Source organism: Lynx rufus, unplaced genomic scaffold, assembly GCF_022079265.1.
Source record: "Lynx rufus isolate CCGP_SWC_20201006 ecotype Redwood Valley unplaced genomic scaffold, mLynRuf1.p SCAF_4, whole genome shotgun sequence".
In the NCBI taxonomy this organism is placed as follows: Eukaryota; Metazoa; Chordata; class Mammalia; order Carnivora; family Felidae; genus Lynx; species Lynx rufus.
Genome location: NW_025814856.1, coordinates 26,732,702 through 26,748,562, shown reverse-complemented (window position 1 = coordinate 26,748,562; position 15,861 = coordinate 26,732,702). Strand labels below are relative to the sequence as shown.

General features: G+C 38.8%; 1 long non-coding RNA gene across 1 annotated transcript in view; it reads right to left on the bottom strand.

Annotated features, from left to right (window-relative positions):
- LOC124524833 (uncharacterized) overlaps positions 1-15,861 on the bottom strand; it is a 353,057-nt gene that overhangs the window by 230,737 nt on the left and 106,459 nt on the right. The window contains exon 2 of the long non-coding RNA XR_006965321.1: positions 3,051-3,114. This is a non-coding gene — a long non-coding RNA (uncharacterized LOC124524833). The remainder of the gene's footprint in view (positions 1-3,050; positions 3,115-15,861) is intronic.

Below are 15,861 nucleotides of genomic sequence, written 5' to 3'. Positions count from 1 at the left end.
ACCATTGTAGAACAAAATGTTACCGCAGAGTACCAATTCTCAAAGTGTGGCCCACAGAACCCCAGGGGAAGGAGGATGGTGGGGTGGGGTGGGGGTGGGGTTGTCCAAAGAACCCATGGGGAAGCCAACAGGTCAAGACTATTGTTGTGATAAACCTAAGACACTATTGCCTTTTTCACCCTTTTAACCTTTTACACTGATGATGTGAAAGTAATGGTGGTAAAACTAAGTGGATTAGGAGTGCCTGGGTGTCTCAGCTGGTTAACTGCCAAATTCTTGATTTCAGCTCATGTCATGATCTCACAGTTCTTGAGTTCCAGCCCCTCCTCAGGCTCCGTGCTGACAGTGCAGAGCCTGCTTGGGATTCTCTCTCTCCTCACTCTCTGCGCCTCTCCTGCCCTCATGCTCTAAATAAATAAATATTAAAAAAAAAATGGTTTAGCACAAATCAAGGCAACGTCTCTCTCTCTCTCTCTCTCTCTCTCACACACACACACACACACACACACACACACACACACACACACACCACCCTCTCTTCCCCCCACACTGGAATACAGAAAAAAGAGGAGGACAAGGCGTTGACCTTTTAAAAGTTACTTGAGGGGTGCCTTGGTGGCTCAGTTGGTTGAGCATCCGACTTTGGCGCAGGTCATGATCTCGCGGTTTGTGAGTTCAAGCCCCATGTCAGGCTCTGTGCTGACAGCTCAGAGCCTGGAACCTGCTTCAGATTGTGTGTGAGTGTGTGTGTGTCTGCCCCTCCCCCACTCACACACTCTGTCTCTCTCTCCTTCAAAAATAAATAAACATTAAAAAACTTTTTAAGTTATTTGATAAGGGAGTTAAAAATTTTTAACTCTGTTAAATCTTGGCTCTTGAGTGCATGTCTTTTTACTATTCTGTATGACAAAATGGTAAGGTTGCACACCCACTTTCGTTACTAACTGAAATCGGACAGTTGTCTCAAGGAAAAGCACTTGTGTGGTTGAGCAGAGAGCTGAACTAACCACTTTCTTAAATAGAACACAACTTTTACTTGAAAGAACAACAGACACGCAATGGTAGTGACACTTGAGTATTTGGGAGACATTTTTTTTCTTCTAAATTAAAGACCATGAAACTGTCATTTCAAGGAGAACTTACATTATTTGTTGCCAATGATGAAATGTGAGCTTTCAAGCAAAATTAACTGTTTTTGGAAAAATTTTTATCTGTGAGCTTAAAAGCTTCCCACTACATAAAAATTTTTCTGATCATGTGGAGCGTGAGATTAGTGAATATATTTTTATATTGTACACTGAAATGTGTCAGCATTTGGCAGAACTGCACCAATATTTTCCAAATGATCAATACATGAAATTATAGAATCTTTCAGAAGTAAAAGGCCCTTTCAAAATAAAAGGAAGACCAACTGATTTTAATTTTACAGAATATAAAACATTAATTCATATGGTTTCAGATTTCATACTTCAAATACCTTTGGAAAAACTACCACTTGTCAAGTTTAGGAGTATTATCAAAGAAGAATATCCATAATGATCTAAAAGAGGACATTAAAATATTCATCTCTCTTGCAGCTACACATCTGTGTGAGACCAGATTTTATTCATGTACCTCAACCTTCGTGAACCTACCACAACAGAATGAACGCAATTGGCAGATAAAAGAATCTGTCTTATATTAATCCAAACACTAAAAAGTTTTGAAAAATTGTAAAAACATTATCACTCTTCAAATTTCTTTTTGTTTTGGAAAACATAGCTATTGTTCATTTAAAAATGTAGTTATTATGTAAAGGTTTTACTTACTTAACTTACTTATTTACTTACTTATTTAGAGTGAGAGCAGGAGAGAATCAGAGAGAGAGAGGAAGAGAAAGAATTCCAAGCAGGCTCCATCCTGTCAGCACAGAGCCCAATGCAGGGCTTGAATTTACAAACTGTGAGATCACAACCTGAGCTGAAATCAAGAGTCAGAAGCTTAACTGACTGAGCCACTCAGGCACCCCAAGGTTTGTTATTTTAAAAATAAATACATAAATTTAATATTTATAACTAATTTGTAATAAAGTAAATATTTAACCAAAGTCCTTTAAAATCCTTAATAATTTGTAAGTGTAAGGGATCTGAGACCACAGTTTGAGGGCAATTATTCCTTAGGAGGCTAATGGAGGGACTGCCCAAGGTACTGAGAACACAAACCAAGGATCCAGGACACACAGGAGGATAGGTTCTTGGAAATCAGTTGCACCATCTAGGCAACAATTAAATAACTGCTTCATAGCCAGTCTGTAACCTCTAATCCCCAAGTATAGACAATAAAATTCCATATCAAGGAAAGACAGCCCAAGCTTAGCCCCAGGACATAATTCTATTTTCTCAGTAAGACATACGTCTCTTCCTTTTTTCATCCTTCCCTAAATTAGCAACATCCCATTTCACATTAACATAAGCAAAATGCTTTCAGATCACCAGAAAATCTGCAACCAATTATCATTTATAAAAACAGAAAGCAGGACAAGAAGTGACATGTCTCACCTTTTAACAAACACCATTCTGAATATGTATAATACAAGATAACAGTAACATTCTGCTCCTAATGCATCTTATGCTATTTAAATGGAAATCACAAAGCCTAATATCACTAATGCATGGCTAATGGTATACTAGCAAATATGATACGATGTTTCTGACAGTGATTGGCATCTTGGACCAATGTAACCATTCTAGACCATCAGATTAAAGACCCAGATCACACTAATATCAGAACAATTTTGAGAGGTAATACATCTTGCAACACTTAGTACAACTCAATGATTCAAACCTTCAAAAGCATAAAATATTATCCCATAAGCAGAACATTTATCATCCAGGGAATGAGTGAAACCAAGTAAGTCAAATTAAGAACTATGTTCCCCATGTATGTTTTTCAGAATAAATCGAATAGTAACCATTCTTTAGCATGGACTATTTGGTAGCCTACATCCAATTCTGAGGAGACTGGGTTCTTGGTTTCCTATCAGTAAATGTAAAGAAATAACACTTATTCACCTGAGTGCAGCACCATCCAAGCAGCTTGACAACTGGATCTGCCATCTCAACTTTCATCACAGAACTAGGAAATATAACAAAAGAATTATCAAAATCCAGCCTGGAACCATTCTATATTTCTTCACCTATTTTGCTTCCTCCCTTCTGAAATGAATGGCAGCTTTGGGAAAGGAGACATGAGGGATGAGGCCACATGCCATTCTCAAGAAATTGCCCTCTGGAGCTCACCTTTCCAAGGAGGAAAACCACCTTTTCTTTGCTTCTGCCTACCCCCATCCACACCCTGCAACAGGTTTGTTTTCTCTTTCACAGGCTATGAAAACAGTGATGCTGATTTTATAATGGCAATACCAGGGTATGTACTTTGTTTTAGACTACGAGTCAATTTTCATAGTACAAAATTAAGACTTCCACATTTCTAAGTCTACTGAGACAAAAACAGCAACACTAAAAGTCTCGAAAGAATATCATTTTTAAATTCTCCACAAAAAATGCTAAATATTTATTCCCCCATGTCCCAAATCAGCAAAGTGACATGACCAAATGCTTGAGGAATAACCACTATAAGAAAACACTAAATCTTTAAAAGGAGTATATCCAAAAATTAGTTCTTGGCTTGCTGATCTTCATGGCAGTGGGGGGAGTGACCCTAAGTATCTTGCAAAATTTAGACAGCCCACCTGGCCTCTCCAGCTCATGCACCATTTTCAAATTCAATAAAAGCAATATCATGTTTCCCAAGTAGGAAACCTATTTCCTTGAAACCAGAGAACTTAGCAGCTGATAGCATCATTCCATGAGTCTCCTCTGGTAAGTTATTAAGGAATACAATACAGCTTGGAAGATAATGGTGAGGATTTGGTGTTGGATTTCTCTGGATGTTAACTGAGTCTGGGGCTCTGCGACCAGGCCTTTTTTGTAGCAACAACAGTCTATTCCATTGTTCTGGCTTCTTTCTTTTGTTAGCAAAAGTACCACCCATTTGAGGTGCCTGAGTGGCTCAGTTGGCTAAGCATCCAACTCTTGATTTCAGCTCAGGTCATGATCTCACGGATTGTGGGATAGAGCCCTGAATCAGGCTCCAAGCTGGGTGTGGAGCCTGCTTAAGATCCTCTCTCTCCCTCTGCCCCTTCCCTGCTTGCATGCTCTAAAGAAAAAAAAAAAAAAAAAACTCTTAAAAAAAAGTACCACCCATTTTAAATATGTCAGAATCTGCTTCTGCATACTGCATTTACATTGATTTAACACCAGATAAAAATTCTTTTAACTTTCCCAAGGCATGTCTTAATAAGACCAGTTTTTTAATTTTTTTTTCAACGTTTTTTATTTATTTTTGGGACAGAGAGAGAGCATGAACGGGGGAGGGGCAGAGAGAGAGGGAGACACAGAATCGGAAACAGGCTCCAGGCTCCGAGCCATCAGCCCAGAGCCTGACGCGGGGCTCGAACTCACGGACCGCGAGATCGTGACCTGGCTGAAGTCGGAGGCTTAACCGACTGCGCCACCCAGGCGCCCCAAGACCAGTTTTTTAAATAAAATAGGCTTTCAGTCTCCTCTTCATGGCTAAAATAAGGGAACAGGGCACACAGGGCTCTCTTACAATGTTGTGTGTTATGTTGTGGTTATAAATTTTAATGATTTAGTCTGATATCTCTGTTTTGGGTTCAATATAATAAACCAAATAAGACAAACAAGCTGTTAAACAGTCAACCCTAGGCAAGATTACCCTTAATTATGTCTTTATTACTATCAAGTCATCACACCAATAGGTCAACGATTCTGTTGTTTCATGATGAAACCCACATAAACACACTATACTGTCAATTGTTAGTCCCTCTTCACTAAAGGATTAAAGTTCTCTATGGCTTTGGGTGCTAAACAACTGTGCAGAATGTTAAAAACACATTTTTTTTTCTTTTCCAGCAAGTAGACGATGGGCTCCATGCATAGACTTCAGTAAAAACCAAAATTAAAGACAAATTATGCTTAATTTATATTGCTTAATATTTCCCTTTCACTTCATTCCTCTTCATGTTGCCTTCAGTCTTGTAAAATTATTATCCACAGAAAACAAAATCCCTCTTAGACTCTGCTTTTCTCTTTTCTCACTTCAGGACTTAAAATATGCAAGTAACTTCATCATCAGGGAAGAAAATACAATTATGCCTCTCTACTTATAGGAGGGACAGTTGTTATGAGCTTGCCACAGGGAGATTTCATTACACCCACATTTTGCATTGAATGCCTTTGTAATAAAGCTAGAAGAATCCCTGTCTCAGGAATAGGCATCAAACTCAAAGAGAAGAGGGATTGTTGTCTTTGACACACGCTGTTCTCAGTTGTTGGTAACAAAGATTAACAGTCAACATATTCTTTACATGGGGGCTACTTGTCCCCGTACCTGCTACCTTCTTTATTATTGCAGTAAAATACACAGAAGGTAGAATTTATCATTTTAAAGTAAACAATTCAGTGGCACTAAGTACATTCACAACATTATGCCAACATCAGCATGATCTAACTCCATAGGTTCTCATCACCCCAAAAGGAAACCCTGTGCCCATTGTACAATATTTTAAGCCATGGAGCAGATACTTGGTTTGGGATCAGAATTTCCTTTTTCTCCCTTTCTATCTCTAATAGATGATTATAGTTGAGAGCATGAGCTCTGAAATCTAACTGCCTGTATTTAAATTCTGTTCTTTGTGCCTACTCATTCTTTCTGGGCTTTGTTGTCTTCAACTGTGAAATGAGAGCAATCATAAAGCCTCTTATAAGGTTCTGAGGAATAAACTAGGGCATATACAGCCTATTCAGTTGGGTCTGGCAAGCACTAATCGCTCACTAGATGATGGACATATTAGTTTATATTTTTCATCACAACCTTCTGTGTACCAGGCACTATTCCAAATGTTGTATAAATACAAACAACCTTAAAATTCCTAATAATCCCAGAAAGCAGTCACTATAACCAACTTTATTTTACAGATGAGGAAACTCAAGCACAGAAAAGCTAAGTAAGTTGAGGAGGCAGTATTTAGACTGCCAGAAGCCATGTTCTTAACTATAATGTCATAGTGCTTCTACATTATTTCTCCTTATTATACTCACCCCAAAATGTACATGGCTAGTCTTTCCTTACCATACTCTTTCTGCTTCCTGAAGCAATTTACAGTTGTCAAAAAATAGAGACCATCCATATTCCTGCCTTCTTCATACATCATCTTAAAGTGTTTCTGTGTGTTCCTGCCTTTATTTTTCATTAAATGTATGGTTTTTAGACTCATGAGTCAGGTATTAATATCAAATACATCTGAGGCAATGTATATATTTTTTGCATGATATACCATCATTGAGCACAACAGCAAACAAAATTGCATGTCTATTCTCTAGTCTGACACCAAGGTCATGGTTCTACAGGTCATCCTGCAGCCTTGGGGCACGGTACAGGAAATTGTCCCCTACTTAACCCCAGGATGGAGGGGAAGAGAGATTATGGGAAAGCCAGCACATCATCTTCAGAAGTCCAGATCATATAGAGACAGAAAGTGAAGGGGACCAACATCACCTAAGCACATGTGCATGCCAGTGTCTCAATGAGATGCCAGTCTAACAAATATGACTTCCAGTTACCATAAATTATTAGCAGAGATCTGCATATTTAAACAAAGCAAGCTTACTGGAAATCCAGGGCAAGATGCTTCATTACATGATTAAAGGGGAAAAAAAGTACAGGTTCTGATAAAATAAATTTCCCTTGAGGCACAATTGTTTTTCTTTGTACCTTCAAAAGGATGAAAGGGCTTCATATTACTTGGAGATATGTCAAATTCAATTTCTTTCCTTTTTTCTCTTTTTCTTTAATTACAAAAGTAATATAAGCTCATTGTAAGGAGTTCAAACAATACAGCAGTATGTAGAATAAAATAAAGTTCTCCTTTTACCATCACCACCTTCCAACCCTAGTCCCCAGAGGCAACCACTGCCAATACTTTAGAATAAAACCTTCAAATACCTTTCCTGTTTTTCTGCACATGTGTGAGTATATATGGATATGCAAATACAGGGATGCAAATAACATCAAATTGAAAAAAATTGCAGAGACCAGGTTAAAATAAGCAGATCTTTTAGCTGAGAACACAAAGCATCATTCAATAAACAATGTATGTCCAACTCTAAACTGTGGCCAATTTAGTTTGATTGGTTATATAACCACTCCTCCTCATCAGAATTAGGTCAATAGTACCACCAGCTCTGAAGATTTATGTTAGGTGATGCTTAGGAATAGAAAAAATTGTTGCATATACTTATCGTTATTCATATTCTTGCTGATTTGACATTTTCCCCAATAGCTTTGCTAAGGCACTGCTCCCTTGCTCAAAATATCCTTCCCCTATCCCTCCATCTACCTAAAGTATATTTGGGCTTCAAGCAACAGATCATTTCCTTCCACCCTGGAAAGACTTTCATCACTGTGACCCAAAGAGGTTCCTTTGCCTTCTGAACTCTACATGGTGAAATACGACACTTTGTGATTAACCAACCATTTTATGTGCTAGTTTGACTTTGTTTTTAACTAGACCACATGCTTCTGAGTTAGGGTATCTCAAGCATTTCCAGGCTGCCTGGCATGACACACCTACTACTCAATAAAAGAATTTTTGATAAGAAATTTATTTCAGTTGCTGTGGACTGTAACCAGATACTGACCAATGTTCATGGTTTAAATCTCAAGAAATCAATGGTAATTTCCCCAAAGTCTCTAAGTTCTGGATTCTAGGATAAATAAAGTTAACACACTAACTAGGATTTCTTAACTCAAGGCCCCTTGATAGACATCAGAGCATTGCTAAGGCCTCTGAAATTAAGAGCAACGTTGGGTGTGTGTGTGTGTCCATAAGTATTAAGTATGGGTAGGTGGAGGAAGTCTATGGCTTTCATTAAACGCTCTATAGAGCCTGTGTCCCAAAAGGGTTGAGAAACATTATTTAGGTCATGCAGCAGACACAAAGCATTTGTGAAGAAGGTGGTGGCATTTGAGTACCAGTGTGGGGTTTGGATAACACTTTACCTCTTTCCATAGATGAAAGTTTGTAGAGGCACTTGTTTCTATCCCTCCATTTAAACCAGATGTTCAAATGTTTGATATTAATAAGCTATCTACCTTTTGATATTTTTCAATGAGTTGAAAAATAGCCAGTCATGACCATAAGCTCCCTTTATGGCAGGAGACGGCAGCAGGGAGGGTTATAATGAGAAAAATGCCTCAGGCCAGAAAAGGTTTACATAAAAATGAGGCCCGAACCTTAATATGATCTCAAACCTCAGTACACCAGTCCACATTCAGTTAAACACATGCAGGCGGTACAGCAAATTTCTCTTTCTATTGGTATGTGCTTATGCATAACTGGTATGAATGATCCTTATAATAAAACATGGCTCTGAGAACCTATGTATAATGCTTCAGCTCCTTAGAGGATATTAGTAAGAATGATTCTAGAGTAGAATACTCAATACTAGAGTAGAATACTCAAGCCAAAAAGAAGTCTAGTGAGTGGAGCTCATTATTTTTGAAACTTGTCATGCCCCACAATAGGAAAAAATAAATAAAAAAACAAAAAACACGTCATTTGCTCTGACTTAAATTAGAGCTGGTTTCCCACTGAGTAGTGTGTTGAATCTTTGGCAGAATAACAGATGATGCCTTCGACAATTACACATCCATCTTGGGATGAGACATATCTCGATTTCAAATGATGGAAGCAATTACCCCTTTACAACTGGAAGCAAAATCTGTGTTTCCTGGGAATCGGGACATCTGGGTTTTAGTTTTGAGCCTGCCATTAATAGGTGTGTGACCTTGGACAAATCAGGTAATACAATTTTCCTCATTTTACTAATGAGGGAGTTGGATTCTGTTTCCTCTGAGCTCCCTTCCATGTCTAGCATTCTAAAAGCTTAGGTATCACTTTGAAGGCAGTAAAAGGGTTAAGAGATTTTTGACAAGAAAACATGAGGAAAGAGATTTATCTCACCTTAAGAAATGAATTCTTGAAAACTCACATTCGATTATGAATCCGTAAAATGGATCCTGTTGTTTTATTACGTATATACATATGCTGTTTTAGATAATTTACTAACATTCAAATTTCAGGTTTCCTGATCTCAGTCTCTCTCTAGAGGTGAATACTATTTAAACACCTACATATGTTGAAGTCAATGTCTAAAAGATGTTCTGTGTTTGCTCATTTTTAAATATTTACTTATTTATTTTGAGAGAGAGAGACAGAGACAGCACGAACGGGGGAGGGGCAAAGAGAAAGGGATAGAGACAGAATCTCAAGCAGGCTCCATGCTGTCAACACAGAGCCTGAGGCAGGGTTCGAACTCACAAACCACAAGGTCATGACCTGAGCTGAAATCAAGAGTCTGACACTTAACCAACTGAGCCACCCAGGCACCCCTATGTTTGCTCATTTTGGATGGTCGTACATCAAGTTTTCTAAGTTCTGTTCACCCAGGACCAAAAATCTCTTTAAAGAATGACTCTGTATAGGGGTACCTTATAGGGGTACCTGGGTGGCTCCGTCATTTGAGTGTCCAAGTCTTGGTTTCAGCTAAGGTCATGATCTCACGGTTGGTGGGTTTGAGACCTGCATCGGGCTCTGCACTGACAGCGTAGAGCCTGCTTGGAATTCTCTCTCTCCCCCTCTCTCTGCACCTCCTCTGCTCACTCGCACCCTGTCAAAATGAATAAACATTAAAAAAAAAGAATGTCTTTCTTTATTTAACAAGTCTAATTTGCTCAGCTATCACGTGACAATATAGAGCCATGTACTGGAAAACAGGGAAGTCCCAGTGAATTTGTTCTTAAAAATTGGGATTTTTAATGTGTAATCTGTTATCTTGAAGCAACATCTAAGGAGATTAGAATAATTTACCTCTTTTAGTAACGGTATTACAAAGGGAAGCAAAAGGCATGTACATGTTGACTTGAGAAAATTTTCTTTCGGAGCTGAGGAGAAAAGGCATAGAAGAGGCTCTTCAGATGAATGACAACAATGTCACCTGGGGAAGGATTTCTTCCCAAAGACTTAGGGTTCACTAGTGTCAGTCACCAGGAAGTAAACATAATTGAGAACATGGACCAAAGGCTTTTTGCACTCAACTCAGTTCTGGAGGTAAGTGAGCAAGATGACCCTTGGAAAACACTGTTGACATAAATGAGGTTCTTAGTTTGAAAAATAACCAAATAGCCACTTCCCTGCCTAAAAACCTCAGTTGTGCACAGGTTGTCTTTATGTATCTTTTCTTTGCAATGAATTGCCCAAGAAACATAATTTCCCCTCAGGATACATTAAGTCAATCACTCATGATATGGAGCTGAATTTTCTATCTGGGCAATGCTTACCTTATGTAGAGAAAACATAATATGTTAAATCAACAAAATTAAGTGGGTGATGATCCAAAGAACTCCACATTAACTTTCACCTGCAGTGCCTCTCCATCTTTTGTTCAATGAGACTATGAGGACCTGCTATGTACAAGCTGCCTTAGCAGGCGATGGTGATCCATGGAAGGTAAAACACCATATCTAGTATCACAGTAACAGAAATTAAGCCGTTTGAAGCAAGGAAAGAATGTTTCTTGAGTGCAACTATGACTCACAAAGTTTAAGAGAGGCTGCCTTCAACCTGAAGTGTGTGTCTTCGTCTGTAAAACTGGGAAAATACTATCTATCTTATAGGTTCCTTGTGAGGATTAGGTGGGATAAATTACATAGGATCCTGTATCAGTTGGCTCAGGCTGCTAAAACACAATACCACAGGCAGGGTGGCTTAAACAACAGAAAGTTATCTTCTCATGGTTCTGGAGACTGGAAGTCTAACATCAAGGTGCCAGTAGGGTCACTATCTGGTTAGACATCACATCGTAGCTTGCTGATAGCTGCCTTCTTAGTATGCACCTCCCCCACATCTCTCTGTCTCTTCTTATAAGAATACCTGTCCTACTCCATTACAGCCCTACCATTATGACCTCATTTAGCCTTACTTACCTCCCTAAAATCACTCTCTCCAAACACAATCACCTTTGGGGTTAGGGCTTCAACATATAAATTGTAAGGTAACACAAATCAGTTTATAACAGACTCTTAACACAGTCCCTGGCATGTTAGTTAATATTTATGGAGAGCTACAATGGCCACTGTTATTTTCATAATAGGCATTACAAGTTTTCCCCCATAAACTCAAGACAGCCTAGGAAGACTGTGTGGTTTTAAAAGTAAAAAAGAAAATAACTATAAAGTCTTTTGCAAAAGCCCCTGAATCCTCACCACCTCCTCAAGGAGATTGTTTTCTTTAGGATGGAACTCAGTACCTGTGGGTTGGGTTCCCTACTGACACATGCCCCCACCCTTTTTTCAAATGTATGTTTATTTTTTGAGAAAGAGAGACAGAGACAGAGAATGATCGCATGTGCATGAGCCAGGGGCAGAGAAGGGGAGAGAGAGAGAATCCCAAGCAGGCTCTGCACTGTCAGCGCACAGCCTGATGCAGGGCTCAAACCCCAAATCCATGAGATCATGACCTGAGCCAAAACCAAGAGTCAGACGCCACTAAGCCACCCAGGTGCCCCAACCTGGCCCCCTTTCTGATGTTGGCCATGAGCATAAAACATCGTGGGATCAGCCTCTCAGTCCCACGGTGGCTGTCCAAACCCCACTCATCATCCTCCAATCAGTTCATCCCAGGTCTAAACAAGGCACTGCAGCCCTTCTACCCACTGTAATACCAACACAGCTGTTCCACTCCAGAAATCAGGGTCCAATCTGCACACAGGAGTCATTAAAGTATTTCTCTTTGCTTTAATGAACAGGCTTCAGAAGGAGTACGCATTCCAAAATGAACCTCTACAATATCCACTGTGACTCTCCTCTTAGCACAGGGAGAAAAACTATCACTTCAGGAAATTGTGACCATTTGCCCAAACCTTTGTGTGAGGGCCTCCAGTAAGATTTTGTGTAAATCTCAGAAACACAAGCTGGTAAGAAATAAAAGCTGTTTTGTCATCCTTTGAGGATCCAAAACAAACAAACAAACAAAAACAACAACAAAAACTCTACTTATTCCAAAGAGCTAATTTGCAATGCAAATACTACATTAAAATCAATATTTTATATGCTAACTTGCCTCTCAAAAACAAGTGTCTGCTGAGAATTTGGGGGAATTTATTTACAGGTAAGACCATGGAGTCAGAGACCCTTAACACTAATGCTAGTTTTCCTTGTACCAGACAGGTAAACCAAGGGTACAAGAATTACCAAGGGAGGAACATATAAATGTCAAAAGTCAATGCGAGTAACTTAACACCCAATCAACTTTCTACTCAAACTGGGTAAGCATCTACAGATACTTAAGCCACTGTAATGACAGAATTTTCCCAAAGTAAAATATATTTCAATGAGAGGTATTTTTATTTTGCCTCAAGATAAAAATAAATAAATAAATAAACAAACAAACAAACAAACAAACCCTTAATGGGTGATATTCCAAACCTACAAATAACACTCCCCTGCCAAAAATTCTTTCTTCATTTCACCTGCCCTCACCCTAACCTAAGATATCATCCTCTCTTAACTTAGCCTTGTGCAAAATTCTTCCTTACCAGTATACCTGTTTATATCTATCTACCTATGTATTTTCCCTTCTTCCAATCCAATATTTTTTATTTCATTTAATTGCAGTAAAATATACCTAACATAAAATTGATCACTGCCACCACTGTATGTATACAATCCAATGTGATTACCTACATTCACAATGTTGTGCAACCATCACCACTATTCATCTCCAGAACTTTTCATCAACACAAACTGAAATCCTGTACACATTAAATAACTTCCTCTAGACCCTGGAAACATCTACTCTACTTTGTGACTGTATGAATTTATCTTCTCTAGGTATTTCACATAAGTGGAATTATACAATATATATCCTTTTATGTCTGGCTTATTCCACTTAGCATAATGTTTTCAAAGTTAATCGATGTTGTGGCACATGTCAGAATTTCTCTCCTTTTAAAGGCTGAATAGTATTTCACTGTGTGTGCATGCATGTATACATACACACACATACACAAACTTTTTTATTCATTTTTTGATGGGCATTGGGGTTGTTCCCATCTTTTGGCAACTGTGAATAACTGTGAACACTGATAGACAAGTCTCTGAGTCTCTGCTTTCAATTCTTTGGGGCATAGATCCACAAGTAGAGTTGCTGAATCATATTGTATCTTTTTTTAATTGTTTGAAGAACTACCATAACTGTTTTCCAAAGCAGCTGTACCATTTTACATTCCCACCAGCAATATACAAGGGTCCCAATTTCTCCACATCCTGTTTTCTATTTTTTTTTTTTTTGGTAATAACCATCCTAACAGATGTGAAATACTATCTCATTGTGGTTTTGATTTGCATTTCCCCAATGAATAATGATGTTGAACATCTTTTCATGTGCTTGTTGGCCATTTGTATGTTTTTACTGGAGAAATGTCTATTCAAGTCCTTTGCCCATTTTTATTTTTATTTATTCATTTTGAGAGAGAGAGAGAGAGAGAGAGAGAGAGAGAGAGAGAGAGAGAAAGAGCGAGAGAGCATGAGCATGGGAGCACACAGGCAGGGGAGGGGCAGAGAAAGAGAATCCCTAGCTGACATCCATACTGATAGTGTGGAGCCCAATTCAGGGTTTGATCCCAAAACACTGAGATCATGACCTGAGCAGAAATTGAGTCAGATGCTTAACATACAGTGCCACCCAGGAGTCTCTGCCTATTTTTAAATTGGGCTTATTGGAGTTTGTTGTTGTTAAGGTTTAATATATTCTGGATATTAATCCTTTGTCAGATACGTGATTTACAGTCATTTTTCTCATTTTGTTGGTTCCATTTCCATTCTCTTGGTAGTGTTCTTGGTTGCACACTTTTTAATTTTAATGAAGTCTTATTTTTCTTTTGTTGCCTGTGGCTTTAGTGTCATATGAAAAAAGTCATGGTCAAGTCAAATCTCCTGATGCTTTCCCTTTATTTTCTTCTAAGAATTTTATAGTTTTGGCTCTTATGTTTATATCTTTGATTCCTTCGGGGTTAATTTTTGTGTATATTGTAAAGTAAGGATCCGACTTCATCCTTTTGCATGTGGATATCCAGTTTTCCCAGCACCATTTGATGAAAAGACACATTCTACCCCCATTGAATGGTCTTGACATCCTTGTCAAAAATCATTTGATCTTATATGTTAGACTTTCCTTCTAGGTGCTCTATTCTATTCCACTGGTCTATATGTCTTCCCTTATGCCAATCCCACACTATTTTGTTTACTGGAGTTTGTATAATTTTGAAACCAGGAAGTCTAAATTATCTTTGTTCTTTTTCAACACTGCTTTGGTCATTTGAGGTCCCTTGAGATTTCACATAAATTTTAGGATTACTTTTTCTATTTCTGAAAAAAAAAAAAAAGCCCTCATTTTTTTAATAGGGATTACACTGAATCTGTGTATTTCTCTGGGGAGCCTTATCATTTTCATGCTTCTAAGTCTTCCAATTCACAAACACAGGTTGTCTTTCTATTTAGGTCTTCTAAGATTTCTTTCAGCAACACTTTGCACTTTCCAGTCCAATCCAATCTTGACACAAGAGCCAGAGGGAGCTTTCAAAATTATCAATGATATCATATAGATTCTCTGCCTAAAAGGTTGCAGTGACTTACTAATATCCCTGCCCATGTACCAACACCCACATGGTCCTGCACAACCCAGATCCCGCCTACTTCCCCAACAGTAAGACGCTGTCATGTGAATGACAACTGCCTCTCATGCCTGACTCTCCAGCTGGTATTCTCTGTCTTCAGTTTCTCAACACTGCCAGGCTTTTTCCCCACCTCAGCGTCTTTGTATATGCTATTTCCTCTGCCTGGAATGCTTCCCCCTGGTTTTCTCTCCTATTTCAGTTTTCCTATAAATAGAACCTCCATAAAGAGGCCACCTCTAATGGTCCTTGGTATTTAGGTACATCCTTGCAGTCACTATCACTGCTCCCTCGCCTATGTCCTTCATAGCACATAGCTCACTGCACAGCTGTCTTTCTTTTCCTTTATCTCTGTTTATTGTCCAGAGCCTCCAAAGGAAGGATCTTAACTATCTAGTTTACCCTGTATCTCTATGCCTGGCACAGTATTGACCTACAATGAATAATTATTGAACGAGAACAAGTAATGCCATTTATAGCATAGCGGTGTAATATTCTTGTCAAGAAGGTCAGCAGGAGACATGAATGCTGCCATTGGCCAATAGTTTCAGACATACCAAACCCAGCTGAACCATAGTCACTTTTGGCCTACAAATACAGTGATCTGGAGAAAAGATCTTGCCAGAAGAGAACACTTGGAATGGTTCATGATTAAAAATACTATTTAAAAGATCCCCTTGGTTCAGTGTCCTAGCTCACTCTGCAGCTTAGAACACTGTCCTTAAAAATAGTGAAGAACAGAGAGCTACTCTATGCCCAGAGAGTTCAGGATCTAATACCTCCAGTGGTTCTAGGAATGTTTGCACCAACTTTCACAGCTAATGAGGAATCACATCGCACTAGCTCCCTTAAGACAATTTACCAAAGTTACTGCCTTTAGAACACCCACTGAGAGTGGCATTAATCACAGATGCAATGGGACTGAGCACACAGTGTGGCTGCCTCATGGAGGATGGGGAAGCAAAAGTTGCTCTCAGGTAGAAGCTATCCCATGTTGAAGCATTCGTAC